General features: G+C 52.6%; 2 long non-coding RNA genes across 4 annotated transcripts; both read left to right on the top strand.

Moving 5' to 3' along the window:
- Positions 1-1,643: 1,643 nt before the first annotated feature.
- Positions 1,644-3,214, top strand: LOC140609774 (uncharacterized). Of its 3 annotated transcripts, none has more exons than XR_012011507.1 (3): positions 1,644-1,992; positions 2,334-2,555; positions 3,050-3,214. It is a non-coding gene; the product is annotated as an uncharacterized lncRNA (long non-coding RNA). The 3 variants fall into 3 exon arrangements; XR_012011505.1 differs by having other exon boundaries at positions 1,644-2,035; XR_012011506.1 differs by having other exon boundaries at positions 1,645-1,955.
- Positions 3,215-6,642: 3,428 nt separating this feature from the next.
- On the top strand, positions 6,643-16,345 carry LOC140609776 (uncharacterized). Its single transcript, XR_012011508.1, has 5 exons — positions 6,643-7,316; positions 7,518-7,676; positions 7,872-7,927; positions 13,495-13,696; positions 14,876-16,345. It is a non-coding gene; the product is annotated as an uncharacterized lncRNA (long non-coding RNA).
- Positions 16,346-26,837: the final 10,492 nt, after the last annotated feature.

Below are 26,837 nucleotides of genomic sequence, written 5' to 3'. Positions count from 1 at the left end.
CTGCCCGTCCCACAGCCACCGGCTGGGCTGCCACCCTCACTCAGCACAGGGGGCCAGGCCAGTGCAGCCCGGCCCTGCCCTGGGTGTGCAAGGTGGAGCTGGCCTGGTGGCAGGAAGCTGGCGAGGCAGGGTGGCTTCTGGGGGTGCCCATGCCTGGGATGGGGGACAAGTGGAAACACTCAGCACAGACCCTAAGGGGCCGCACCCACGCTGTCTCCAGTGCCCGGCCCGTGTGAGAGGCAGCAAGAATGGGCCACTTTTGGCAGATTAGGAAACAGAGGCTCAGCATGGGACTGTCTGCCCAGACAGTACAGAGCAGAGCTGGGATTTAGATCCAAATCCTTGTGGCTCCATTTCTCGGCACCATCCCATTCCACCAGGCAGACAGTGTCAAAGATTCCTTCTTTCTTTGTAAAAAAGATTTTATTTATCTATTTGACAGAGAGAGAGCACAAGCAGGGGGAGCGGCAGGCAGAGGGAGAGGGAGAAGCAGACTCCCTGCTGGGCAGGGAGCCCAGTATGGGGCTAGATCCAAGGACCCCGGGATTGTGACCTGAGCCACTCAGGTGCCTCAAGATCCCCTCCTCTGGGGTTTCTCCACTCATTCATCCATCAGTCGTCAGGGAGTCCCCAGGCCTGCTGTGGCCAGTGCTCTATCAGTGCCCAGGACATAGTACCAGGTCAGACATGGCCCCTGCCTGCCAGTATAGCGGTCTGTTTGGGAGACGGATCCCAAATCTGACCAGCTCATGGGAGAGGGGAGCACAAACCCCAAGGAGGCCCGGGGAGGCAGCTAACTCAGCCTGAGTCAAGGAAGGCTTCCCGGAGAAAGAGAAGCCCAATTCTGAGGTTAGGAGGAGGAGGAGGAGGAGGAGGAGCAGGCCTGGTATTGAGGCTTGAGCCTTGCAAAGCACTGAGAGAGCACATGGCTCAGCCCTGGAGCTTACAGACCGGTGGGAGGTGGGAAGGACGGGCACCAGGGAAGAAACCCCGTAACGGGAGCAGTCCTCCTCCTTGGAAAACAAGCCCCCTCCAAGGGGCCGGGGGCCCGGGCATCCTAAGCCCTCTCTAACCCTGATATCAAGACCCCACCAAGCACCTGGCCCTGGCCTGGGCTCACAGCAGGTTCTAAAAACTCTAGTCGCAGAGCTGCCAAGCGAGGAGGGCTGTCATGTGTGAGGGCCGGAGAGGGCATTAGACTTGCCCAAGGTCACCCAGCAAGGTGGTAGCCAACATGGGCTCGTCCCTGGCTCCTTCCTTCCCTTCCCATCTTCCAGGACCCGCTTAAAGGAGGCCGGTCGCACTGTTCTCCCCAGACTGATTGCGTGCCTGCTTAGATCCAGGTGGATCCTGAAGACTCAGGGATGAGTAATAATGGTAATGATAATAATAATAATAATAATATGCTAAATGCTTCGTGTATATTGCCACTCACAACACTTATAAATCCTTATCAGATAGATACTATTTCCTTTTTACATAGAAAGAGGCCCAGAGAGGTGAAGACAGTGCAATGGCCCTGGGCCCCACAGCAGGGGAGTGACAGAGCAGGATCCCAGTTCAGCCTCTGGGGCCCCCTGTGAAGGCACAAGCCTCTTTGTCCTAAGTCATAGCAGCCTCCTGGAGACCCCACGGCCCATCAGGACAGACAGGCACATGGACTGTCTGTGTGGAAGGTGCCCCAGCAGGGGAGCAGGGCCCAGGCGACAGGGCCAGCCCCAGCCCCAGGCACCGATGATGCCAGGACCTCAGCCACATTCTGTCCTTAATAACTCGGGGCCCTGCTTCTACACATACATCAGGGAGCGGAGAAACTGAGGACCTTGGCCTCACTCTGCCCTTAGCCCCCGGCTGGGAGGGGTGGGGCCCAGTCAGCGCCTGGCCCCTGATGCCCGAGCACGCACCCCTTCACGCCGTCCTGCCTGCCGAGGGTTGGCAGGCGTTCTCGGCCTCCGGTGCGCTTTGCCCACACCTGCCTCTACCAGCCTGCTGGCACGTAGAGTCCTGGCGGGGCCAGGAGGCCCGGGTGTGGCGAGTGAGGCCTGAGCAGGGTCTTTGGTGGGGGTCCCGGAGGAGGGGGCCTGGAATACAGGACTGCCGTGTTTGAATTAAATTTCCGAAGAGGGGCATTCTGGGCCAGTCTCTGGACCTCCCAGAGCCTCCATTTCCTCATCTGTGAAATGGGGATGCTAATGCCAACCTTATAGTTTATGTTGTGGATGTTGAAACGAGAGAATTTGAGAAGCAACTAGCATATGTCAATTATAACCTAAATAAAGCTGGATATTAATTATTAAATAATAATAATAATAATAAATTGATTTTTCAAAAAGCAACTAGCCACGACTAGGCACATGGCAGATAACCACAGATCACGGCTTCCGTCCCTGTGTGAACCCAGACTGCCTTCTGACCTCACTGGGTATTCAACTCTGATTGCTGGGAGTGACGGCCTGAAGGTTTGTGCTGAGGAGGAGTCTGAAGATCGATCTGGGATCAAGAGGACAAGGTCACAATTAATGACATCTGTCAGGACCTCAGGAGAGAACAGACAGGTATGTGTGCCCATCATACCTGCCTCCCCTCATCTGTGCTCCCGCTGCACTGGCCTCCTGTTCGTTCCTCCCAAGTCCAGGAACACCTCTATCTCAGGACCTTTGCACTTGCTTCCCCCAGCCTGGAATACTCTTCCCCCCAGTACGCATGACTGTCTCACTTCCCTGGCCTCTACTCAAATGTCTTCTTGCTGGTACAGCCTTTCCCCTACTGAAAACAGCAGCGCCTACCCTCACTCCAACACACTCAGTCCCTTTCCTGCTTTAGTTTTCTGTTTCACAACGACCCCTTCTTCACATGCTGTGCGTTTTCTTTATTGGTCTTTATTATTATTTATTCCCCCTCTAGCTCTGCCTCTGTGCTCAAGCTCTATACTCCAGAAGTCTCTGTGCTCCCTGATTCCCGGGTCCTCGCACATGCTGTTCCCCCTATTAGGAAGACAATACCCTCCCCTGCCACCGCCCTCTCTGGCTAATTCTTCTTCATCTTTCAGATGTCTGCTATACGTCCCCTGTGTCTGGAACAGTCCAGATTGTGAGACCTCGGGTGCAGAGGCCACATCCATTGTATGTGTGTTATTCTGTATTCTGTCCACAGTACTGCCTGGGGCCCAGCATACCATGGGTGCTCAATAAATGCTCACTGAAAGGTTTACTCACTCTTGGAAGGAAAAGAGCTCGTGCTTTCTCATCCTAAAACCCTTTCTCTTCCCACACTCCTGCTCTGGTGCGGGCACCGGGACTGGGGGTTCCATTATCGACACCGAGTGCTCACTGCACGGCCAATTACAGTTCCCTTACGGAGCACTTCTGTGTTGCTATTCCCTAACTGCCCCGTAAGACTAGCTCAGGGGTTGCTATTAGGAGTGGCTCCGAGAGGCGAGGGGGCATGCACCGGGTTAGCACGGCTTTGCCTTTCCTGGGCAAGGAGACAGAGCAGATGTCGGTGCCGCAGGCCCGGGAGACCCAAATGGTGCAACCAACTGCCTGAGTGTAAGTGGGGGTCTCCGTAGAAAACAGCCAAAATTAGTGTCAGGGACTAAATCGTGGGGTCTGAAGGATTCCTCACCTCTGGAAATCTGAATTCTTTGGGCTCAACTGGGAGAAGGAAAGACGAGGCGAGGCCCAGAGTAAGAAGGAAGAGAGTACATCTGGGCTGGTTCTGCCCATGCCAGCCCCCAACCCTGAGCCTGTAATTTCCTTCTGGAAGTTCTGCATGGAATGTGTACACACCCAGTCCCATTGGGACATCGACCCAGAACACAGCCCCGTTCTGTGTTCAGAAGGATAGATGCCAGGAGGTCCCTTTTCTCCTGAAAACCTCTGGAGGACTTGGTCCTTAGCTGACCATGTGTAGTTGGAGAATTTCCCCCTCTTTCCTGCCCCAAACCTCTTTTAAGTCACTTGTGGCCCAACTCACATTGTCAGCACCACAGGGGAATTTTTAAGATCACTACTGTTTAGAGCTTTAAGATTCAAAACCTGTTACACTGCAAATGTTCCCAGTACAGACAGACACGTTCCTCATGTTTCCTGCACCTTGTGGACAGGACTAACAGCTGAGCTTTCCCAAAGGAGTTAGGCCAATCATCTACCAAGACACTAGTTGTAAGAGAGAGGGTCCTGGACATTTATCCCTGCCCTGAGGTCCCCAGGGGCTGAGATTATGTAGCTGTGACATTTACCCTCCCCCCTGTGCCATTTTGTGTTTTCCAAGAATGGTCACAACCAGCTCCCATTGCACAGGCTTTTTTTATGATGTGACTTTGACCTTCCTCATTTTGACAGGTGAGGTCCACATAGTCTGTCCCCCTGGGTCTGAGTGGGCCTGTGACAAAGACAAATGATGGTGTGTGACTTCTAGTGCAAGGCCATCAAGGCCATATATCTTCTGTCTGGTTCATTTGGGACACTCACTCTTGGAATTCAGCTGCCATGCTGTGAGGAATCCCAGGCGGTATGTGGAGGCCCATATAGCAAAGATCCAAGGCCCCAGCCACTTGAGCCGAAGGATGAACAGGAGTTGGTCAGTGGAGGAGAAAGGGAAAGGGTATTCCAGGAGAAATAGGGACCAGCACGTGCAAAGGCTCAGGGGCAAGAGAAAGCTTGGCACATCCGGGCAGCTCCGAGAGGCATGTGGTGGGTGGAACATACAGTGGAAGCCAGGGGCACGGAGAGGTCAGGTCACAAAAAGCCTCCAAAGCCTGGCTTAGATGGAAGGACTGGGGAGCCATGGAAGAGTGTAACCAGGTGATCACAGGGGTTTAAAGTGGTATATGTGGGGCAGCCCCAGTGGCCCAGCGGTTTGGCACTGCCACAGGCCTGAGGTATGATCCTGGAGACCCGGAATTGAGTCGTGCATCGGGCTCCCTGCATGGAGCCTGCTTCTCCCTCTGCCTCTCTCTCTCTCTCTCTCTCTCTCTCTCTCTGTGTGTGTGTGTGTATGTGTGTGTGTGTCTCTCATGAATAAATAAATAAGATCTTTTAAAAAAAATGACGTATGTGGCCTCAGCTGGGTAGAGAACCACTTGTGGGGCTGAGCCCAGAGGCAGGGTGGGAGTGAGAACATGAGCACCCACGGGGCCTGACTACGGTGGTGGCAATGGGGGCGGGACAAAGGAGTTACACAGGTGGTGTGAGGGCTGGTGGCACCTGGTGGGTTTCTCAGCATTCGTTATATTCATTATTATAGCCAGTGCCAGGGGAGATGGGCAGTGTATTGGTGACGGCCCCCGGGGATCCATCTCTGGCAGCAGGACAATGACACAGCCTCAAAGCGAATGAATCCCCCGGGCCTGTAGTGGAGGCTGTGGGACTCTGGGTTTGCTCTCCCTCTCGTACTACGATCAACTAATAACAGCTGTCTTCACTGAGCACTCCTGCGTGCCAGATGCTGGCTGAGATGTGACGTTATCATCTCAGTTAACCTGCTGCCTCTGTAGCAGTATGAAGTAAGAGCCCATTTTACAGAAAATGAAACTGAGATTCAGAGAAGTTGAGTGACCAGCCCATGGTCACTCAGTTCAAAAGCAGCAGAACAGGGATTCGAACCTAAATTCTCTTAGGGGCTGTGGAGTCTGCAAGCCTCAGGGGAGGTGGATGAGCAACCAGGACCAGCGTTTGTGGGGGTCAGAGGAGCTTTTGGAGGGAGGATGCTGGCTTAGAGACAATTCACTGGAATGTCAAAATGAATGGGCCTGAGTTAAAGTCTAGAGGAACCAAATTCCTGAGATTTTGTTTGAAGAAATGATCCCATGGTAATAAGGGAATAAAAGGTCAGAAAGCCATGCCTGAGCTGAACCATGAGAGGGGGCTGGCATCCAGGCCGGACTTGGGGGCCACGCTGCACCTCCAGTCCTGGGGACAGTCGGGGGTCAGGAGGGGTTCCTGGGAGAAGTTCTGTCCCAAGACATGCTCCCTGCTTGTTGACTCTGCAGAATTGCAGCGTTCTGGAAGTTCCAGGCCTGTGTCTGGCTGGGGTCTGATCTCCAGTGATTAAATCGTCACTGGGAGGGGATTCCTGGGTGGCTCAGCGGTTTCACGCCTGCCTTTGGCCCAGGGCGCGATCCTGGAGTCCCGGGATCGAGTCCCACGTCGGGCTCCCGGCATGGAGCCTGCTTCTCCCTCTCCTCTGCCTGTGTCTCTGCCTCTCTCTCTCTCTATGTCTATCATAAATTAAAAAAAAAATAAGTTTTAAAAATAAATAAATAAATAAATCATCACTGGGAGCCTGGGTCGAGCTGGCACAGGTGTTCACCCCATCTTTGCTGTGTGGATTGTGTATCTTCCACTGGATGCCTTTCCCCTGGCCATGCTCCTCTGTCCCCTGGACCTCTCCTGCCAACCTGGCTGACTGGTGGATCTCCTGGGGAGCTTCATAAACCTGATGCCCAGGCAGCACCCCAGAGTCAGCATTTTCTTTTTTTTTTTTTAAATTTTTTTTAAAGATTTTATTTATTCATGAGAGACACACACAGAAAGAGAGAGAGAGAGAGAGAGGCAGAGACACAGGCAGAGGGAGAAGCAGGCTCCATGCAGGGAGCCCGATGTGGGATTCGATCCGAGGACTCCAAGATCACGCCATGGGCCCAAGGCAGGCGCTAAACTGCTGAGCCATCCAGGGATTCCCAGAGTCAGCATTTTCAAAGCTCCCCACTCGATACCAACGTATAGCCAGTGGTGAAAACCTTTGCAGTCAGACACATGTAGGTTCAATTCCTGCCTCTGCTTCCATGCTGGGTGAACTTGGACTTGCTGGGCAACCCTTCGGAGCCTTGGTCTCCTTCTCCTTCCATTGGGAATGATACTCTTGTCACGGGCTAAAGGGATTAAATCATAATTTGAGCAAATTATCTAGTACTTAGAGCTAAAAAAAAAAAGAGAGAGAAAGCAAGCAAGCAAGTGCAATGGAAACAATCATGCTCACAGCAATATCAACCTTGCATAGTGGAAGGGAACACTTTGATTTGGGCCTTGAAAGGAGCGTGTTGAACAGATGCTTCTGGAGCAGAGCTCAGAGGCTGAGAGCCATTGAGCTCAAGTCCCTTCTCAGCGTGACTTGCTTTGTATCTCCCTCCATGGAAAGATCCGAAACGCAAGCCATTATTGTTGACATGGGCAAGTCATTGGGGTCTGTGTGGGATTTCTGTTTGGAAAACCAGCAAATCCTGCAGGGTTGGACTCACCAATGTTTCTGCAGGCTGTGGCTGTGGCTGTGACAACTGATCAGAACCCCCAGTGCCCCTGGGCCGCAGGATGCAGGTAGGGGAGGTGAGAGCCCGCACGCTCACCCGGTTCAAGCACACACCGCGTGCCGGGCACTCCACAGACGGGTTTATAAAACAAACACGTGCCAAGCTCTCACCACTTGGCACATTCTGTCATAAGCATGTTGCACACATTTCCTCTTTTGATCCTCCGGATAACCCTGTGTGGTCAGCACTGTTATTCTCCATTTTACAGATGGACCCGAGGCACAGAGCAGTCAAGTCATTTGTCCCAACTCACACAGCTGGCAAGTGGCTGAGGCAAACAGGCCGGCTGGCTTCCTGGAGCTTCCAAGGGCTCCACCGTGCTGGGTTGTTATCGCTGTGTTACCTAACGTATTCTTCCGACTGCACGGTAAGGAGGATTGCCAGCACTCCGCAGGAGAGGAAACTGAGGCTCCGCGAGCCGAAGACGGAGCTGGGATCTAACTTCAAACTTGTCGTTGACCATCTGTTCTTCTGGGATGTGGGCGTTGAGTCATTCCTTCATTCACTCACCCGTGCCTTCATTCCTCTCTCTCTCTCTCTCTCTCTCTCTCATTGACTACAGTACACAGTTATTGAGGACCTACTGTATACCTTGTTCTGGATGCAAAGGAGGCAGAGGTGAGATAGGTGCCCTGTCCCTTCCCTGGTGGTGGGGGTGTTGGGGGGGGCAAGGCAAGCCACCTCCCTAGGGTTTGGAAAAGACAGAAACTGATTCTGTGTACATGCGGAGGGCAGCTCTGAGGAGGTGGTTTCCAGTTGGGTATCGAGGGATGAAGAGGAGTTCACCGGGAAAAGTGATCCAGGGGAGAGAATGGCAAGCGCCAAGTCAGTGGCCATGTGGGCGTGTGTGCTCTATTGGGCAACATCACACAGTTTGGTGTCATTAGGATGGTAGAGTACATGGGTGGCCAATGTGATGCATTGCTTGGGGAGAAAGTTGCTCTGTTGTTCAGGTGAGCTACGTTGGAGGCCTAGGACAGGGGGTTCACCCCCAAGGCCCGGGGGTCTGGCTGCCAGCTTGGGTGAGAACCCTCTTTGTGGTAAAAGGTGCTGGCAGGATCCTACTGCCTCTCCTTTCCCCGTCCTTCCCGATTCCTCTATTCCCCTCCCTCAGATCTCATCTTCATAGACACTAACTTGAGTCATTGGTGTTTCACCAGACACAGTGAGGATAAGCATCTTGGGCAAGGGAACAGCACGTGCTGCAGCCCAGAGGCACAACAAAGGTGCAGCCTCTTTGGAGAAAGCACGTGAGCTCTGTGGCTAAGGTGGGGGGGGTTCCCAGCCAGTGAGGGGGGGTGATGAGACAAGGCAGGCATGGGCTGGTTTGCTGAGGGCCCAGAGCACTCAGGCCTTGTGTTTTATCTTGCAGCCTCAGAGAGCCATAGAAGGTGAGCAGGGAGTGCCAAGGCTGGAAGCCTACCCTGGAAACACCCTTGGGCGGGGGTCAGCGGGGGGCAGGTTGCGCAGGTGGGAGTATGACATCCCGGAAATCAGGGAGGAAAGTAAAGTGAGGGCCTGGCCCAAGCCGGGTACCGGCCGGGGTGGGCAGTAGGCCACCAGGAGGAGAAGTGACCAGGCACGACCCACAGCCCAGTTTCCCAAGCTGCCAGGAATCTGGAATTTGCAGTCCCGTCTTGTCTGCGGTTGGGGAAATATTCAGCTGAAAGCAAACACTCTCATTCCTGATTAAGGGCAAAGTCAAGGACCCTCTGACCCAAAGGAGAGGGCCTCGCCTGGACAGCCGAGCCTGGTCACATGCCCTCCCCAGGAGGCCCACCTGGGTAGGGCTGTGTGATGCCCTGTCAGTCGCTGTCCTTCTCTGTGCCACCGAGTCTAGTGCCTCCAGCTCAGGGAGGAGACAGATCCCCACAGAGAGCTCTCCACGAGCTAAGGGCTTTTTTGACAGGTTCTATTCAGATGCTGTTTTCAAGGTGTTGGAAACATCTGAACCTCTGAAGAGGGAAACCCTCTGAAAGCAAATAGACCCCTTGGGTAGGCCCTGCCTCTTCTAAGAGCTTCATTTGATGACATCCCACACTTGCCAACCACCAGGGATGGCTTTTTCCAGGGGTCCTGAGAACTTGATGTGCAGATCCCACAGCGACCAACCCAGAAGTGGCTTCTCCTGCTTCCCCGTCCGTGCCCACCTATGTGTCTTCCTGGATGGGATGCTTACTTCCTGCCCAAGAAGCCCATAGTTGAGCTGGCCCCGGCTTCTCAGGAACTCCTCCCTCCCTTGCGCCATGGGTCTCGGGTCCCCGGGACTCCTCTGCTTCCTCAGACAGCCTTGCAGACACTTGGGGTCAGGAACCAGCTCCCTGCTACTACCCTGCTCCTGGGCTGGTGGTCCCATTGCCCGTCCTCTTTTCCTGGAGATCCTGATGGCATTCCACCCCGGCCAGGGGCACCTTCATGCCTTGGCACCCAGGTTGAGCTGAACTAGGAAGCGGGGAAAGTGCCTTGGGGTGGGGGTGGGGGTGTGGAAGCAGGAAATAAATGTGTTTAGGGAAGCAGTATTGAGCCCAATGGATGTGGGTCAAATCCCAGTTGCACCACTTTCTGGCTGTGTTGCTTTGGACAGATGTCTCAAATCACTTGAACCTCAGTTTACCCATCTGTCAGATGGGAATGGTGGAAGCATCTAGCTCATGGGGCATGGGGTGAAATTAAATAAGATAATAATTTAATTAATTAATTAAATTAAATAAGTGGTGGGAGACCTTTCTGTGGCTGTGTATGGGGCTCTTTGCCACCGCACGTCAGCGTCCTCATCCAACCCTGCCTGTGAGCCGGCACTCAGCCTGATGGGATGACCCCTTCCTCCCATCACGCCGTGCTCTTTCTAGCCACTGTGCCTTTGAATGTGCCGTTTCCTCTGCCTGGTATGCTGTTCCTCTTCTCGGCCTGGCCAGCCCCAACTCATTCTTAAAGGAGGCCTTCCAGCGCCTTCCCCTCCTCAATCTCTGGTAGAGTGAACCTCTCCCACCCCTAGTTGCCCATAGTTCCACAGTAGAGAGGTTTCTGGGGCAGCATAATTGGGTTCTGGAGCTTGATGGTAGTCCTAGGACGATCACAGAACTCTGAAAAGACTCTTTTGCTCCCCCAGCCTCATTTTGCCTCATCTGAGAAATGGGAATAATGTTCTGTGCTCTTTCATGTCCCATGACCCACGGAGGTGACTCTGGTGTGCAGGTGCAGCTTTGCAGTATGTGCATTTCCTGGAAAAGAAAAACAATTTGGGCCTAACCCTTGGGGCCCAAGCAGTGGGGTTACGTAAGTTCTGAAACTTATTTTTCCCTGTAATTATGACACTCCTGGAGCCTTGGGCGAATGGACCCTGGCCCCAGCTCTTGCTTTTGCGCTTGTTGGGACATATACCAAAATTAATTTAATTACCATCTCGGGCCTCCTTCCAGGTGGGCCCTGCCAGGGCCCCTCCCTCTGGATTTCATTAAGTATCCTGTCAACATCACTGGCTCAGAGCTGCTGGTTTCCTTCGGAGTCAGCTTGTGGAGCCACAGGAGGAATGGGCGCCTGCCCCAGCCCCGCGTGACGGATTTTGTTTACCCTCTTCTTCCCACAGATTCCTCCCTTAATAACCCTGGAGCCGGGAGGCTCCCTGGCAGGGATGGGGGAGACAGGGTCTTGGCGGACGCATTGAGGCAGCTCCCCTGGTGGCGTGGGGAGTACGGGACGGTGCCCACTAGCTAGCAGCTAGGTTTTCAGAGAACAAAAGAAAAATTCCGTTGGCTCCAGAGGGGTCCAAATTTTGGGAGAGAGCTAAGTTGTTCTGGAAGCAGGATTCATTCTTTGATGTCATTAGAAACCCGTGGAGGAGCTTCTAAACACAGATATAGGCTGAGTCGTGATCACTGTCTCAGACTTGTCACCCCAATCATAGCCTGGTTATAAACACAGCCTCAGACAGTGATCACGACAACTGATCATAACCTGGGCCTAACTCTGGTCATAGACAGAACTGGGCTACAAGTCACAGACTGAGCCCTAGTTTTGGCCAAAGAATTAGGCCTGGTCTTGGTCTTACAGAGAGCTCTGATGCTAACTGTAGACTAATCCTTAATCCTGGTTCATGGAAAAAACTAAGCCCTGATCATGACTATATACTCAAACTTATCTTCATCCTTGTCCGATCCCAAATTCATCCAGCTGAATCCTAACCCAAGTTATAGACGGAGTCTTCAGCTCTGATCCTGATCCCTAGATGACCTCTAATCCCAGCTCCTAAACTGACCCCTGACTCTGGTCAAAGACTGAGCCCTGCTCCTGGTCATAGACTGAGCACTAACTTCATCTTTGGATGACCCATTGTCCTGTCTCCAAGCTGAGCCCTTGTCCTGGTGACACACTGAGTTCTGAGTCCAGCCCCAAGCTGAGCCCCAAACCTGGATGCCACCAGACCACACACCGGGTCCTTAGATTCGATTGTCTCAAGACTATGCCCTTTAAAATGTAAACCTGCCCCCATAGAAAGGAACCGAGTTAGCCCATCAGTGCTCATTCCTCGGTCAAGAGATGTCCTTGAAGGGATGAATCATGGAGCTAGCTTTGGGTGACAAGAGACAGAGGGAAGCAGAAACAATTACTTCCAAAGGAGAAATGGAGCTGGGCAGGTGGCTCTCCTGGAGGAATAAGAAGGGGAAAAGAGAACACATGGTGTTAGGGGCATGGAAGCAGACTGCCCCAGACCTCCTGTCCAAGGGCAGAGGCCAAGAGCCTACAATGTACCCTCTTGCAAATCATCCATCCACCCATCCATCCACCCATCTATTCACCCATCCATCTGCTCAGGAAACTCTTGCAGAGCACTACCAACAAGCCTTACATTCATCTGTTCCACCATGCATTCAACAGGCACATACCAGATGTGCGATAGAGCCCACATTCTGTTTGGAGACGGGGTGGAGGGCTTCTTAGTGGGTGTCTCTAGAGACAAATTACCCCCGTCCCTCTTTCTGTCACCACCACTTCTCTTGCGAGTTCCTATGGCACTAGGAATGAGTCTTAGAGTCAGGCAGGCTCTACCTCCTGGGTGGTTGTGCAGAGCAAAGGAGATGGCAGGCGAGAACTTACCTACATACCAGTCAGAATGGCTGGTATCAAAAGGATAAGAAATAAGCGTTGGTGGGATGTAAGAAAAAGGAACCCTTATGCACTGTGGTGGGAAGGTAACTTGGTACAGTTACCGTGGAAAATAGTAGGAGGTTCCTCAAATTTTAAAAATAGAAATATCTACACAATCCAGTAATTCCATTACTGGGTCTTTACCCAAAGAAAATGAAAACTCTAATTCAAAAAGACATACACACTTCAGTGTTCATTGCAGCATCATTTACAATAGCCAAGATATGGAAGCAGCCTACACACACACACACACACACACACACACACGCACGCACGTTTAAGTGGAATATTACTCAGCCATAAGAAAGAATGAACTTTTGCCATTTGCGACAACATGGGTAGACCTAGATGGTATAATGCTGAGTGAAATAAATCAGAGAAAGACAAATGCCATAAAATTTCATTTATATGTGGAATCTAGAAAACAAAACAAACAAGAAAACAGAAATAGACTCATAAATACAGAGAACAAACCAGTGGTTGCTGGGGGTGGGGGCGGGTGGGTGAAATAGGTGAAGGGGATTAAGAAACACAAACTTCCAGTTTAAAACAAATAAATCAGCAGTGCCTGGGTGGCTCAGGGTGTGACCCCGGGGTCCTGGGATTGAGTCCCACATTGGGCTCCCTGCGTGGAGCCTGCTTCTCCCTCTGCCTGTGTCTCTGCCTTTCTCTGTGTCTCTCATGAATAAATAAAATAAAATAAAATCTTTTTAAAAACCCAGAAAAGAATATTTGACAGGCAAAAGGACAGACAAGTACTGTTACTTCTCTGCCCATTCCCAATTCCCAATCGGGAAATTGAGGCACAGAGAAGCGACACAACTTTCCCAAGGTCTTGTAGTGACTGAAAAGTGGAGTCTGGATAAATGGCAGGGCTGGCAGCTCCAGGACCCTGGGCTGGCCCCCAGCCCTCTCGAATCCCTGATGGTTGCAGTGGGGGTGAGCAGCCCCTACATGGTCACGGCTGCCCAAGTGACCCCCACCTCACATGTCACCCAGAGGCATCCTGTTTGTTCTGAGTTTTGTTTTTTTCCTTGCAGGTATTTTGTTCTATTTTGTGGCCAACCCCAACTTGCCTTGGTTAAGTCAAAAGGAGGAAGAAATCTGTGGCTGGCATTTGACCCAGGAAACGGAGGGAGCCTGTGTGAATGAGGAAGGAGGGAGTCCAAGATGGGATGGGGCTCCATGAGGCAGGGGAACTCACATTTACAGTGGGCCAGGCACTCAGCACCATGCTCTTGGGTGGGTACCACCTGTCCCCATTGTACGGATGAGGAGATGGAGGCAGAGGGGCCGGTTAGCTGTAGAATCGGGTCTGGCTTCTGGCTGCATGGGACTCCTGGTCCAGTGCTCTTTGCAGGGCCTGAGAGTGCCTGTGGGCCTGGAGGCTTTCCTGTAGCCCTCCACAGGTGGTCCTCGGAAGCCCTGACCAGGTGCACAGCCCTCTCAGAGAGACCCTCTCCAGGCATGTGTCAAGACTGACTTAGGAGCCTCATCCAGGCCCCCTGCAAATAGCACGGGCTTCCAAGACCCTCCTGCACAGTGGCAGTGGGGGCGCTTCTCAGGAACACTGGGGCTGCAGCCAGGGAGACCTGAGTTTGAGTCCTGACCCCACCACATGCTGCCTGTCATGAATGCGAGCACATCCTTCATCCCTTCTGGGTCTCAGATTCATGTTCTTTGAAATGGGGGCACGAGGCCTGCTGGGGAGGAAGGCTGTGTGTCTGTCCCTCTTTCTGACCATCACTCGCGGACTCCAGGCTCAAGGACACTGACAGATCAGCAAGTGACCTACACAGCAGAGCCCCAGGGCCGTGTTCTGTGCTGGGTGAAGTGGGCACCCTGCTCTTAAGGAACCCCTAGTCCCAAAGGGGAGGGGAGCTACTCCTACCCGGTGTAAGGGCGTAGGTGGATATTCCAGAGAATCTAAGGGGGAAGGCAGGTTACACTTATCCATTCCACGAGGGGGGGCACACACCCCCATTTGTCCCAAGGGGAGACTCATGTGCTGCCTCACCCGGAGGGGGACAGAACAGATGCCCGAGTCAGTCTAAGGAGGGAGGCAAACACTCCACGCATCCTGGGGGTGGGCACACCCGGAATCACAAGGCAGTGGAAGTCTAGTGTTCCCACAGTGGCTCAGAGAACAGGACCCACGCATCCTCTATCATTTGACTATTTCTAAAGCACCTACCATGTGCCTGGACGTGTGCCGGGTGCTAGATAAAGAGGTGGGCTGCAGCCTTTGAGGGGAGTGCAGTGCTTTGGAAATAGTGATGTGAGAGGCTAGGCTTCTCTCCAGGGTCCAGAATGCAGAGGAGGGTGCAAACCCCTGATACCTCCTCAGGGGGCCACAGAGGTCAGCAAACCAGAGCCTGGGAATTCCCCCTTTAAGCCTTTTCTTCCCACGATGCTCCCCAGGACAGGACACCTTACAGTCCTCTGCTATGTCACATCGTACCACATCGCCTGTCTTTTCCTTTTCGGACACCAGACACTGAGAAGTTTGTCTCAATGATCTATGGATGCATCAAAACCATCCCCAAACTCAGAGGCTGAAAATAGCAACCACTTCATTAGCTCTGCCATCTGATCTGGGTGCAGCTGGGCCCTGCCGCGGTTTTGTTTGGGCTCACTCGGCAGCTGCAGACACCTTGGGGCCGGCTGCTGGAAGATGACATTGCTTAGGTCTGGCAGTGTGGCTGTGGCCTGAGCCACACGCCTCCAGGAGGCTCGCCTGGGCTCCTCTAACCGATCCAGCTGTTCATGTCACCTGCGGTCAGAGAGGCAGGATGGTCCTCGGAAGCCCCATTTGGCAGAAGTGAAAGCTGAGGCTCAGAGAGCTGTGGTGGGAGAGCTGGAAGGTGCCTCTGGCTCCTGTGTTTACGCCCCTCGCTGTGCAGCCTCCCTGTGACGTGGGGAGCGGGGGCTCCACGGGGAGGCAGGTGCCGGCTCTGCCCCACGGCGCTCGGCGCTCGCAGTCTGCGGGGAGGAGGAAGGTCCACGTGCAGCTGAGAGGAGAGCTCAGTGGGAGCCAGGGGGCCCCCAACCTGCCAGGGGCAGAGCCAGCTGTCCAGAAGGCGTGAAATGAAATAAGGAAAAGGAGGTCAGAGAGGAACGCCCAAGGTCACAGCCAGCCGGCGGCAGGCACCCTGATCACACCGCAACAGCCTTGTCCAGCACAGCCACATCTCCGGGGTCACAGGGATGTGACCCCCGCCCCTGTCAACCAGGGTGCACCTCCTGGGCTTCGGGTCACTAGGCAGCTTGCCGTCCAGTGGGGTGGGACGGCCCAGCCCACCTTCCAGGCCATCTGCCCTGCCTCCTTGGTGGCAGCGTCTGCGTGCAGCCTGCTGGCCGGTGCAGGGGCCCCACAGCCCTGAAAGGTAACACCTGTCTTAAGCCTCTCAGAGCCTGACAAGGACAGGTATGGAGGAACTTGACTCCCCTGAAAGGATTTGGGCCCTTGTCCCGGGGCCCAGCGAGCCCATGGAAACATGACCCGCCCCTGTGTGAACAATGCCTTTCATTGGAACGTTGAACTGGCCACCAACTCACTGAGTGACTTTGGGCAAGTCATGTCCTCTCTCTGAACCTGTAAAATAAAGATGAAAATAACAGCTTCGAGGCGCCTGGGTGGCTCAGCTGGTTAAACAGCTGACTCTTGATTTCGGCTCAGGTCATGATCTCAGGGTCCTGGGCTGGAGCCCCGAGTCTGGCTCGGAGCTCCATGTAGAATCTGCTTGAGATTCTCTCTCCCTTCTCCCCTACCCCCCCTCACTCATGCACGTGTGTGCTCTCTCTCTCTCTCTCTCGAATGAATGAATAAATATCTTTGAAAAAAAGAAATAAAAAGAAAAACAACTGCCTTACGAGGTTTGCAACCCCTGTGTCACTTGACCATTATTGCACATTTTGTCTGGCACATAGTAAGTATTACTCTGGACTGGAGATGCTTTTTTTTTTCTTCAATATTGAAAATCACGATAAAGTACACCTAACACAAACTGTGCCATCTTAACCATTTTTAAGTGTGCAGTTCAGTGGTATTAAACACATTCATCATGTTGTTTGCAGCCATCACCACCATCCGTCTCCATAATTCTTTTCGTCTTGCCAAACTGAAACTCTGCGCCGGCTAGACACTAACTCCCTGTTCCCCCTCTCTGCCAGCCCCTGGCAACCACCACCCTACTTTCTGTCTCCATTGGAGAGGCTTTTAAAAAATTCCAGAATCTCTTGGAGAAGGGAAGGGAGTGCCTGGATGATCACTTAATACTTCAGGTAGCAGCCTGGACTTTAAGTTAGCATTTATGTCGGCTGACTAGGAACAGAGCTGAGTGCAAGGATGCGCGAGCCCTGGAGGGTGACGGTACAATCCAGTTATGACCCAAACTTGCTCGCCTTCTTATTTTCCTTTAGTTTTATTTTATAGAGCTATAATTTATATACAGTAAAATGTACCCTGGATTAGCTTACTAGGGCTGCCGTAACAATACCATAGACTGGGGGCTGAAACACCTGAAATTTATTATCTCATGGTTCTGGAGGCTGGCAAGTCCAAGATCAAGGTTTGGCCGAGCTGGTTTCTTCTCAGGCCTCTCTCCTAATCCTGTGTCCTCACATGGTCACATGGTCCTCGTCTGTGTCTCAATCTCCTCTTTTTGTAAGGACAACAATCCTATTAGATTAGGGCCGACCCACGCGCCCTCATTTTAACCTTCCCCTTTCCCCAGCTTTATTGAGGTACAACTGACAAATAAAACTATATGAGCCTAAGGTATACAACATAATGATTTAAAGTACATATATGTTGTGCAACGATCACCATAATAAAATCCGTCAACACATCGCTCACCTCACCTCTTTTTGTTTTGTGGTGAGAACATTTAAGATCTACCGTCTTAGCAAATTTCAAGTATACAAGACAGGATTGTTAACTACAGACACCACACTGCACGTTGGAGTCTCAAAACATGCTCATCTTATAACAGAAAGTTTGTGCCATTGACTAACATTTTGCCTTTCCCTGACCCTTTGGCCCCTGGCAAGCACGCTTCTCTCTGGTTCTGAGTCTGACTCCTTAAAACTGCACACGTAAGTGAGATCATAAGGTGTTGGCCTCTCTCTGACTTATTTCACTTACAAGATGTCCTCCAGGGCCATCTATAGCATCACAGATGGCAGGGTTTCCTTTTCATGGCTGAATAATATTCCATTGTATTTATACACCACATTTTCTTTGTCCATTCATCCGCTGTAGGAAACTTAGTTTTTGTGCCTCCGCTCTTGTGCATAATGCTGCCATAAATGCAGGGATGCAGATGTCTCTTTGAGATGGTGATTTCATTTCTTTGGATCTATACCTATAAGTAGGGTTCTGGGCACATAGGATAATTCTATTTTTAATTTTTTGAGGAACTGCCATGCTGTTTTCCATAGTGGCTGCACCAATTTGCATTCCCACCAACGGTGCACAATGGTTCCCTTTTCTATACGTCCTTGTCAACACTTGTTTCCTCTTGTCTTTTTGATACGATAGCCATTCTAGCGGATGTGAGGTGATAGCTCACTGTGGTTGTGATTTGCATTTCCCCTGTGATTAGTAATGTTGAGCACCTTGCCATGTCCCTGTTGGCCATCTGTGTGTCTTCTTTGGAAGAATGTCAATACAGACTTCATTTTAACTTAATCACCTCTTTAAAGTCCCTATGGTCATCTGAGTTGTGACAAAGGGATACACCCATGTGGCTGAATGGCACAATGAAGATGTGAAAGGTATCCATCATTGCAAAAATATCACTCCCGTGTCCCTTTGTGGACAGTTCCCACCTCTAACCCCTCATGTCACCATCAATTCAATTCGTCCTTTCTAGACTTTCACATAAATGGGATTACTCAGTGTGTTCTCTTTGGAGTCTAGCCCCTTCCCTCAGCAAAAATGATTTCAGGGTTCTCCTGTGTCTTGTAGATAATGTAGTTTCTTCCCCATTATCATCAGTAGCAATCCTTTGTATGGATGGACCACCATGTGAGGGATATTTGGGTGGCTTTCAGGTTGAGGTTTAAGAAGATAAAGGTTCTGGAAACATTTGGGTCCAGGTCTTTGTGTGGCCATATATTTCCATTTCTCTTGGATATCCCCGCCACCCCACAGGGTGGGGTGGGGGGGCTAGATCACTGGGTTGAATGGTGGGTAGATGTTTAACGCTTAACTGTTCTCTGGGGTAATTGTGCTGTTTCACACGCCCACCAGCAGTGCGTGAGAGTTCCAGTTGCTCATTAGCACATCAACACTTGAAGTGACTTTAGTTCCAAAGGGCGTGTGCTGGTATGGCATCGTGGCTGAACTCCCATTTCCCCGATGCCTAGCAATGTTGACCATCTTTCCATGTGCATATTGGCCACCATATATCTTTCCTTTCGCCCATGTGGGGTTGTCCTTTTTTATTGTAGTAAAAGATTCATAATGTAAAACTTGCTGTTTTAGGTGTGCAGTTTGGTGTTGTTAAGTACATTCATGGTGTTGTGCAACCATCCCCACCATCTGTCTCCAGAACTTTTTCATCGGTGCAAACTGAAATTCTGTCCCCACTGACACAAACTCGCCATTCTCCTCCCCTGCAGCCACCTTCCTACTTTCTATGCCTATGAATTTTACTACCACAGGGGCCTCATAGAAGTGAAATTATAGTGTTTGTCCTTTTGTGACTGGCTTATTTCACTGAGCACAATGTCCTCGGGGTTTGTCCACGTTGTAGCCTGTGTCAGAATTTCCTTCCTTTTTATGGCTGAATAATACTCCATTGTATGGACAGACCACATTGTGTTTATCCGTTCAACCATTGGCTGACATGTGTTAGCTATTGTGAATAATGCCGAGATGAATATTGGTGTACAAATATCTCTTAGGGTTTCTGCCTCAATCGGGTAGTCATTTCGCTACTGAGTTATGAAAACCTTACTTTTGAAGTAACATCTGAGTTTCAACCTTAGTGATGGTTAACTGCTCAGTGTTTCAGCCAACATCTTAGTTATTGACTAACACTGAAGTTATCCACCAACCCTAACTTTTAGCCAAGGTCTTAAAGATCTTGATCTTTAAGTTAGTCATGAGTTAACTCCTTGTTTTTTAGCTAATGTTTTAATTAGCGAACTAACCTCTTTGCTTTCAGCTAAATACCTTACTTCTCAGTTAACACCTACCATCTTCTTTTTCAGCTAACGCTTTAGTGGACATTAATTTCTTTGTTATTTCAGCCAGAATAAGACAAGACCCTGACGAACTGGGAAAGGAAAGTGGGAGGCTTAAGAAGGAAATGTGAAGATGTGAAAGACTCAACCTCTATGTGAATTGAGGGAGACCTTCTTTACCTCACCTGAACTGTATATTGAGGAGGAGGATGAGCCCCATCTTGTTCTCTTGACGCCATCATTGGGCACTGAGCCCCTCAATGGGCCCAGCCCCTTGTTCTGTACATGTTTAACGACCAAAGTATAGGAATGTGCCCAGCTTAGCTGCCCTTCCCAGCCGTGCTGAGGCCGGATAGGCTAACAGAGCTTTGAGCAACACGAGCCTTGATATCTCCTTCCAGCAAATGGGTGGCCCTAGGCCAAGCATGTGCAAGGTTATATCTCCACAGTGAAAAAATAACTCAGGGATGAGCAGGGTTGATTTATGGGGACTGGCTATGGGAGGAAAAAAGACACATATGAGCCCGGGTTTGGAGCTCATGAGAGGCTGGGAGGAAGACGCAGAAAAGGCCGAGCTGCCAAAGGGAGCCAGGGTGCTGCAGTCCTGGGGTCAGCTTGGACATGGCCTGGAGTCATGGAACCAGTGGTATGTATCCTTGGTGGCTTCCCAGTGTCCATGGCACCAAGCTGCCTCATCCTGTTCACACCTACTCACCCCCTCCTACTCTCACACAAATCCCTGTACCCTGTGGTGCAATCATGCCCGAGTGGCCGTGTCCTCGGCCACTGAAAGCCATGCAAATTCACCGTGCCCTTGTAGTCAGTACCTGGAGCCCAGAAGGACTTTTCCTCTGCCTCAACAGAGTTCCTGCAGCCTCAGTGCAAATGTCCTCACCTCTGGGGATCCTTTCTCAGGGTCAAGTCTCTTTTGGGATTTTTTTTTTCTTTTTTGTAAGAGTCTTTTTGGGATCTAAGGCTCTGTGGCTATAAATAAAGATCTGATCTGAGCCTGGCTCTTCATTAAAGTTTTTTGAGTGGATGAATGAGTGAGTGAGTGAGTGAATTAAGTCAGTAAAAGAATGAATGAATGGACAAGCGGGTGTGTGGTGGGCTTAGGGTCACATGCAATCTCCAGGGATGGGGGGAACTCTGGAGGCAGGGACCCTTACTCTCATATCTTGCTGACATGTCATGTGTTATCCAGAAACACCTGGAACCCAGGGCCCAGGACCAAAAAGTGCAGCTGGCCCTTCTATGCCTCCTGTCCTAGAGTTTCTAGGGGATCTGGGGTCTGCTCCCTGTTCAAGCCACCATGCTGAGGCTGTATCTGGGTCAGATTAGGTGCCCTGCCCTAGCTGAGTGGGGTGCTGTGGGATAGCACCTTGAATCCTGGCATTGTCTGGCTCGTGAGCACTACAGAAGCAGCATCCTCTGCTGGGCCCAGGCCACTGAGCTCTGAGCGTCCATCTCCAACCTTGCGTGACTCCCACCTCAGCCTTGTACCCCTGAGCCCGATGTGTGCCCCTCGGTGGGTCACCTTATCTCTCTAGACTCACATCTGTTGCACTCCTGCATCTGCATGACCTGACCTACACTGGGCTTCCCAAGCTTATCTCCTACCCTGACCCCATCAGCCTCAGACACATCCTAGTTCTTACCTCTGGACCTTTGCACTGGCTGTTTCTTCTACCCAGAATGCTCTTTCTTCCCCCAGATTTTCATTACTCCCTTTCTTTGGGTCTCTGCCCAAAGGTCACTTTCTCAAAGAGGCCTTTCCTGACCATCCCAGGAGATATGAGGTCAGCCCAGCCCTGCTGTACCTTCACTCGCTGGGTGGTCTCAGTGCCTGGAAGGGGACATCTCCTCTATTTGGGGGCCCAGAGTCTCACGTCCCAAATATGCGGGGAGCACAGAGCATTGGACTGCAGGATTCTGGATCCTCTACATGCTGTGGGCTGCTGGTTATACTTTGTTGTAATATGATCTGTCATTTCTCGAATCCCCTAGAGGTATGGTATCAAAAGGCTGGTTTTACAGTTGGGGAAACTGGGCTCAGAAAGGAAAGTGGCTCATCCAAGGCCACACAGCAGCAAGTGGTGGAGACTGCCAATCCACATCTTGCCTACACCCTTGGCTGCCTCTCTTGGCTCAGCCTTTGCCCCACGGTTTCCCTAACATTTGCTACTTGCTCTGTAAAACAGATCCCCAACTCCAGGAAGCAAGGCATGGGGTAGTAGAAGACGGAGCCTATACCCAGGAGGAGGCTGTGTGACCTGGACCAAGGTCTACTTAGATTGGCTGGACTCTGAATTTTTATTCCATTCTGTGTCTGTGTCCCTGCCTTGCAGTGGGCGAGTCGGTGCCCTGATGTGGTGCGGGTAGAGAGAAGCAGGGTAACCAACTCATCCTGTGTGTCTGGGACAATCCCAGCCTGAGCATTGAGCGCCGTGCATCCTGGAAACCTTAGTCCAGGGCTAATGGGGCCTGTTGGTCATTCTCAAGCAAAGGGAAGGCAAGGCAGGCAGGAGGCCCAGCGGTGGAGAAGGCTAGGAGGTGGGAGAGAAAGTGTGTGAGTGGCAGATATGGCTGCCTTAGCTTGTGGAAGCCCCCTGGGTCGGGGAACAGGGAGGAGAGGGAGAAAGGAGGAGCAATTGGGTTCCAGGGGCCTTGAATGCCGAGCACAAGATGTGGGCATTAGGAAATGCTGTGACTTTTTGGAAACTGCTCCCTCAAGGAAGGAGAGCTCGGGAGAAGCAAACTGAGCCCCTTGAGCTCTCTCTGGCCTCAGCAACCCCAGCCCTGGAGGGAGGGGGAATGGGGCTGACCCTCTCACCCAGCCAGCCTCCGGGAGCAGCCAGACACAGTGGGTCCTTTCTTCCAGAAGAAGAATTTGGTAACAAAACACCGAACCACACCCCCGTGACAGCCTCTGCCTGAGGGGCTTTGCAAGGGGTGGGCAGAGAGATACCCAACCCCAGACAGCCGCTGCTGCTCCGGGAGGTTCTGTAATTGGAAATACTCACCCTGTCCCAAAGCCAGGAGCCAGGGGGTCCTAGGGGCCAGCTTAACCCTGGCCTGCTCCTGCCCAGTGGGGGCGGCACATGCCTGTGGTTTGGGGCGTTGGGGGCCGAATCCAGCTGGATTCTTGGCTGTGAGCTCCAGGAGCCAACGCAGCTGCCCGAGGACGCGGGGAGAAGGCAGAAGTGCTGACCGGGCTCCCCCAGCTTCGTGCCTTGCTCACTTCCTCAACGACCCACTTTATGGAGGAGGAAACGGAGGGCCGGGGAGAGCACGGGGCCTTCACCCAAGCTCACTTCGTAGGCCGCACACTTTGTCTGAACCGGTGGTGGCGTCCCTGGGGACGGGCTCAGGGCCGCTGAGGACAGACAGTGGCCTCAACGTGTCACCTAAGTGGGGAGCGGGGACAGTATGGGTGCCCCCCCACATGCTTGCAGCTCTCTTTTAGAGCTCCTTCTAGGAGTAGGGCTTCACAAAGGCAGGCTATGCAGTTAAAGCAACATCTGAAAACCCTCCTCCAGCCTGTTGGTTCTCAAGGTGGGGTCCCTGGATGGCCAGCAGCAGCTCCTAGAACTCATTAGAGATGTCCCCTCCTGGCCCCTCCTCGGACCTACAGAATCAGATACTCTGGGCGGTGCCACAAGCCCCTGGGATGCCGATGCTCCAGCAGCGCTGAGAACCCCAGCTCCTGTCCAGTGCGACAGGGGACACTAAGGCCCAGGGCCTCCCCTTGCTCCCCCTGGGCATCTTCTGGCTTCCAGCTTCCCTCCTCTGGCTCCCCAGCAGCGTGTTCCTCTCTCTGAAGTGAATGACCTCTTTTGGCTTGAGAGTAATTCACTGAGGTGGCCCCCTTGTCCCAGTCAACTCCCAGCCAGGACTCAAAGCTCCTCGAGGGCAGAAGCAGCACCTGATTGTCTGGTTCTTCTGGGGCCTCACTGCGCTGCTGGGCAGTTCTGAGGCTGATTGACACGCTTAGTCAATCAACCCATTTAACAAGCTCTCTCTTTAAACACCCGATAAACTAACTACCTCGCACTTCTGCCAGGACCTGGCAAGCTGCTCCCCCATTGCTCTGGGGTGCAATGACCAGCTGTGCCCTGGCATCGACAGCGGGACGGTCTAGCCCACGGTCCCCGGCCCAGCCCAGATTTCTCCCTTTGTCAGGGTCTCTTTCCAAACCAAGAAGTCACTCAGAACGGAGGAGGGCCGGGTAAACTCAGAGATCTTTGATCCCCCCCACGCACTGTCCTGGCCTGGCGTTCACACTCCTCCTGTTGACTCCCTCCCCACCCCCAGCCTCTCCGCCTGCCTAGGTGTCACTCTGTTCTAAGGGCAACACTTCAAACTGAGACGGGACTCTGTACCTGCAGGGCTCCTGGAATTGTCACTTACTCTCCTGGGTTGACACCTGCCCGTCTCTCTCCACGCTCCCTTTTACAGTGGCCAGCCAGAGCTCCAGTGTTCTCTTATTCTAGGAGTGGGGTTTCACCCTCAGAGCTAAATCTGGACCCTAGATCAGATGAGAGACGCTCTGTGGCAGCAATGAGATTCCGAGGTGGCTGCAGCTTGGTGTGTGGCTCTGCCCTCCTCTGAGCCCGAGTCTTCCATGAGCGTACAGTAATCCCAGAGCATGGGGCTCCGCTGCCACATGACATCTAAGCACCTTGCTCTAGCCTGAGCCAGAGGAAGGGATTAGGCTGTGTGGGACCCAGCACAGGGGGCAGCTTGCTAAAAGGCTCTCCCTCCTCTTTCACTTCCCTGGGATCTGGACAACTGTACCAGCCTCTGCCAGGCTCCCTGCCTCCAGTCTTAACCCTGCCCAATCGGCCCTCAGCATAGCTGTGACCACAGCACGCCACTGTGAATCTCCTCGGAGAACTCCACCCTCCCCAGGACACAGCCTGAACCCTTAGCCTGGCATTCAAGGCTTAGCAATCTGACCCCAGCGCCTGCCATTGTGCATCTTTGCCTGCCGGCCTTTCACCTGCCTTCGGGCCCAGGACACAGCATTCTCCCCAACACAGCAGGCTCATCCCGCTTCCAGGCAGCTGCCTTGCTGTCTCCAGTGCCTGGGACACACCCCCTCCTTCCTCTTCAGCCCTGGCCACTCATTCAGTTGAAAGCTCACTCCACACTACTGAGCGCCTTCTGTGTGACAGGCCCCGTGTACTCTGGGCAAGAACCATACAATCTGTTTCCTGCTCTCATGAGCCTCCCGTCTGGGAAGGAGGGGTGATGCAGGATCCCTCGGTGGGGGGGCGTGGGGGGGTGGGCAGGGGATTACCTGGGCAAGTGCTGAGTGTGCATGAGTGAACTGGGGAAGGAAGGAAGGGAGGAGCATTCCAAGCAGAGAGAGCAGTCTGTGCAAAGGCCATGAAGCAGGAGGGAGCAGGACCAGGTGGCCTTCTGGGGTACAAGCCCGGTGCCGTTGCTCAGAAGAGCCCCACACTTGGGGTTTAAAACCCCTAGTTGTCGCCTTGAAATTCGTAATAATTTTATGTTCGAATTTGTGTTGCTTGAGTCCAATGTGGAGCGTGTACCAGGGACGTGGAGGCTCAGCTGGCATTGTGGCACGCGGTCCCACCTCCTGCCACCAGCCTAGGACACGGAAGTTCCCATCAGAACCCCATCTAGCTGATGTGCCTTCCGCCGGGGCTTGGGTGCTGGCAGAGAGAGGGTCAGGGTCACACGCCCCCGGCACCTCAGAGGAGGCAAAGCAATGGGTCTTCTTGCCCCAGCTGACAGGGGCATCTAGGTGCCCAGCACAGAGGGCTACTGCCCTAGCAGGGAGGGTATGCTACCCTGTGGAGTGCCTGTCCCCATGGGTTGAGGTGGCAGGCCCAGGAAGGGGGACGGTCTGGCTTGGACTGCCACCTGTCTAGGCCATGGCCCACTGGTCCCTGTGGGAGGGGCGGCCCAAATCAGCGGGCACGTGAGTGCTGAGTTGTGAGGCACCATCCCAGGTGCAGGCGCCGTCTCCCACAGTGTCCCTGCGCTCAAGAGAATGTGACATTAAGTAGCCAATACAGAGCACCATGAGAGAGAGAGAGAGAGACAGAACAGAGAGAAAGAAAGACCATGGAAGAATGGGAAAGGTTTATGTCTTAGTCCTTCAACCATACTTTATTCCTGCCTTTTGAATCAGAGTTAAGGGGCCTCCAAATTACGCAGCCGGCCCAAGGACAGGGCACATGTGAGGACTCAGGATGGGCAGAGGGAAGTGGCCAGGGGCAGACTACTGTGCACACGCGCATGCCAGAGGGGCTCGGGGAACCATCTCCTCTGGCTGGAACGGCCAGGGGACTTAAAGCCGACTTCACAGGCAGAGAACACTGGACCCAGAGAGAAGGGCCTCTTCGCCGTGGAGTGCCCTGAGACGCCACGCAAGCTGCAGACCCGATCACAGCCGTGGCCTGTACTGGGAGGCAGGGTGGTCTTCAAATCCAGGGTGCTCTTTGGGTTCCAATCAGAGTGGGGGAGTGGCAAGCAGGAGGGGGTGGCATAAATAACGGGGTCTGGAGCCTGCCAAGTCCCTGGGGCTGCCTGCCCCACCTACCCATACCCTGCTCTCAAGCACCCAAGCAGCCATTCTGAGCCTGCCCATCAGATAAAGGCTAGTCTTACATCATATCTCTTCAGGCCCCCAGCGCTGAGGGAGCCAGTGCTCAGCCAACAGCAGGGGTGAGTTTCAGAACAACAACAGGAGGAGGGAGGATGTTGGAAGGGGAGATATGCTTTCCCTCTGACTTTCCTACCATCTCCCACAAAGCCTCTGGCTTCTTGGGGCCATGTTTTTCTGGTGTAGAGAGACCAACACCAGTGTCTTTCAGGCAGGCATTCAACCTACACCCGCTAGGGCTGTAAGATCAGATACAGGATGCCCAGTTAAATTTGAATTTCAGAAAAACAATGATATGTTTTTAGGATAAGTATATCCCAAATATGAGATGAGGACTAAACAAGTGTTCGTCATTTATCTGAAATTCAAATTTAAGTGGGTATCCTTTTGTTTTTATTTGCTATATCTGGCAACCGTACACCTGGTCAGCCTGCATGCTTCACCTCCAGACAGTAGCCCTGAAACTCACGTAAGCTCCCTCACAGCTGAAGCCCAAGTGAACATTTTCAGGAATCTCCAGATGAAAGGGACTTAGAAATCACGTTTCCTCAT

The sequence above is a fragment of the Canis lupus genome, chromosome 19 (genome assembly GCF_048164855.1).
Source record: "Canis lupus baileyi chromosome 19, mCanLup2.hap1, whole genome shotgun sequence".
Taxonomy (NCBI): Eukaryota; Metazoa; Chordata; class Mammalia; order Carnivora; family Canidae; genus Canis; species Canis lupus.
The sequence above is the reverse complement of the archived record's forward strand: the minus strand, read 5'-3'. Positions and strand labels throughout refer to the sequence as shown.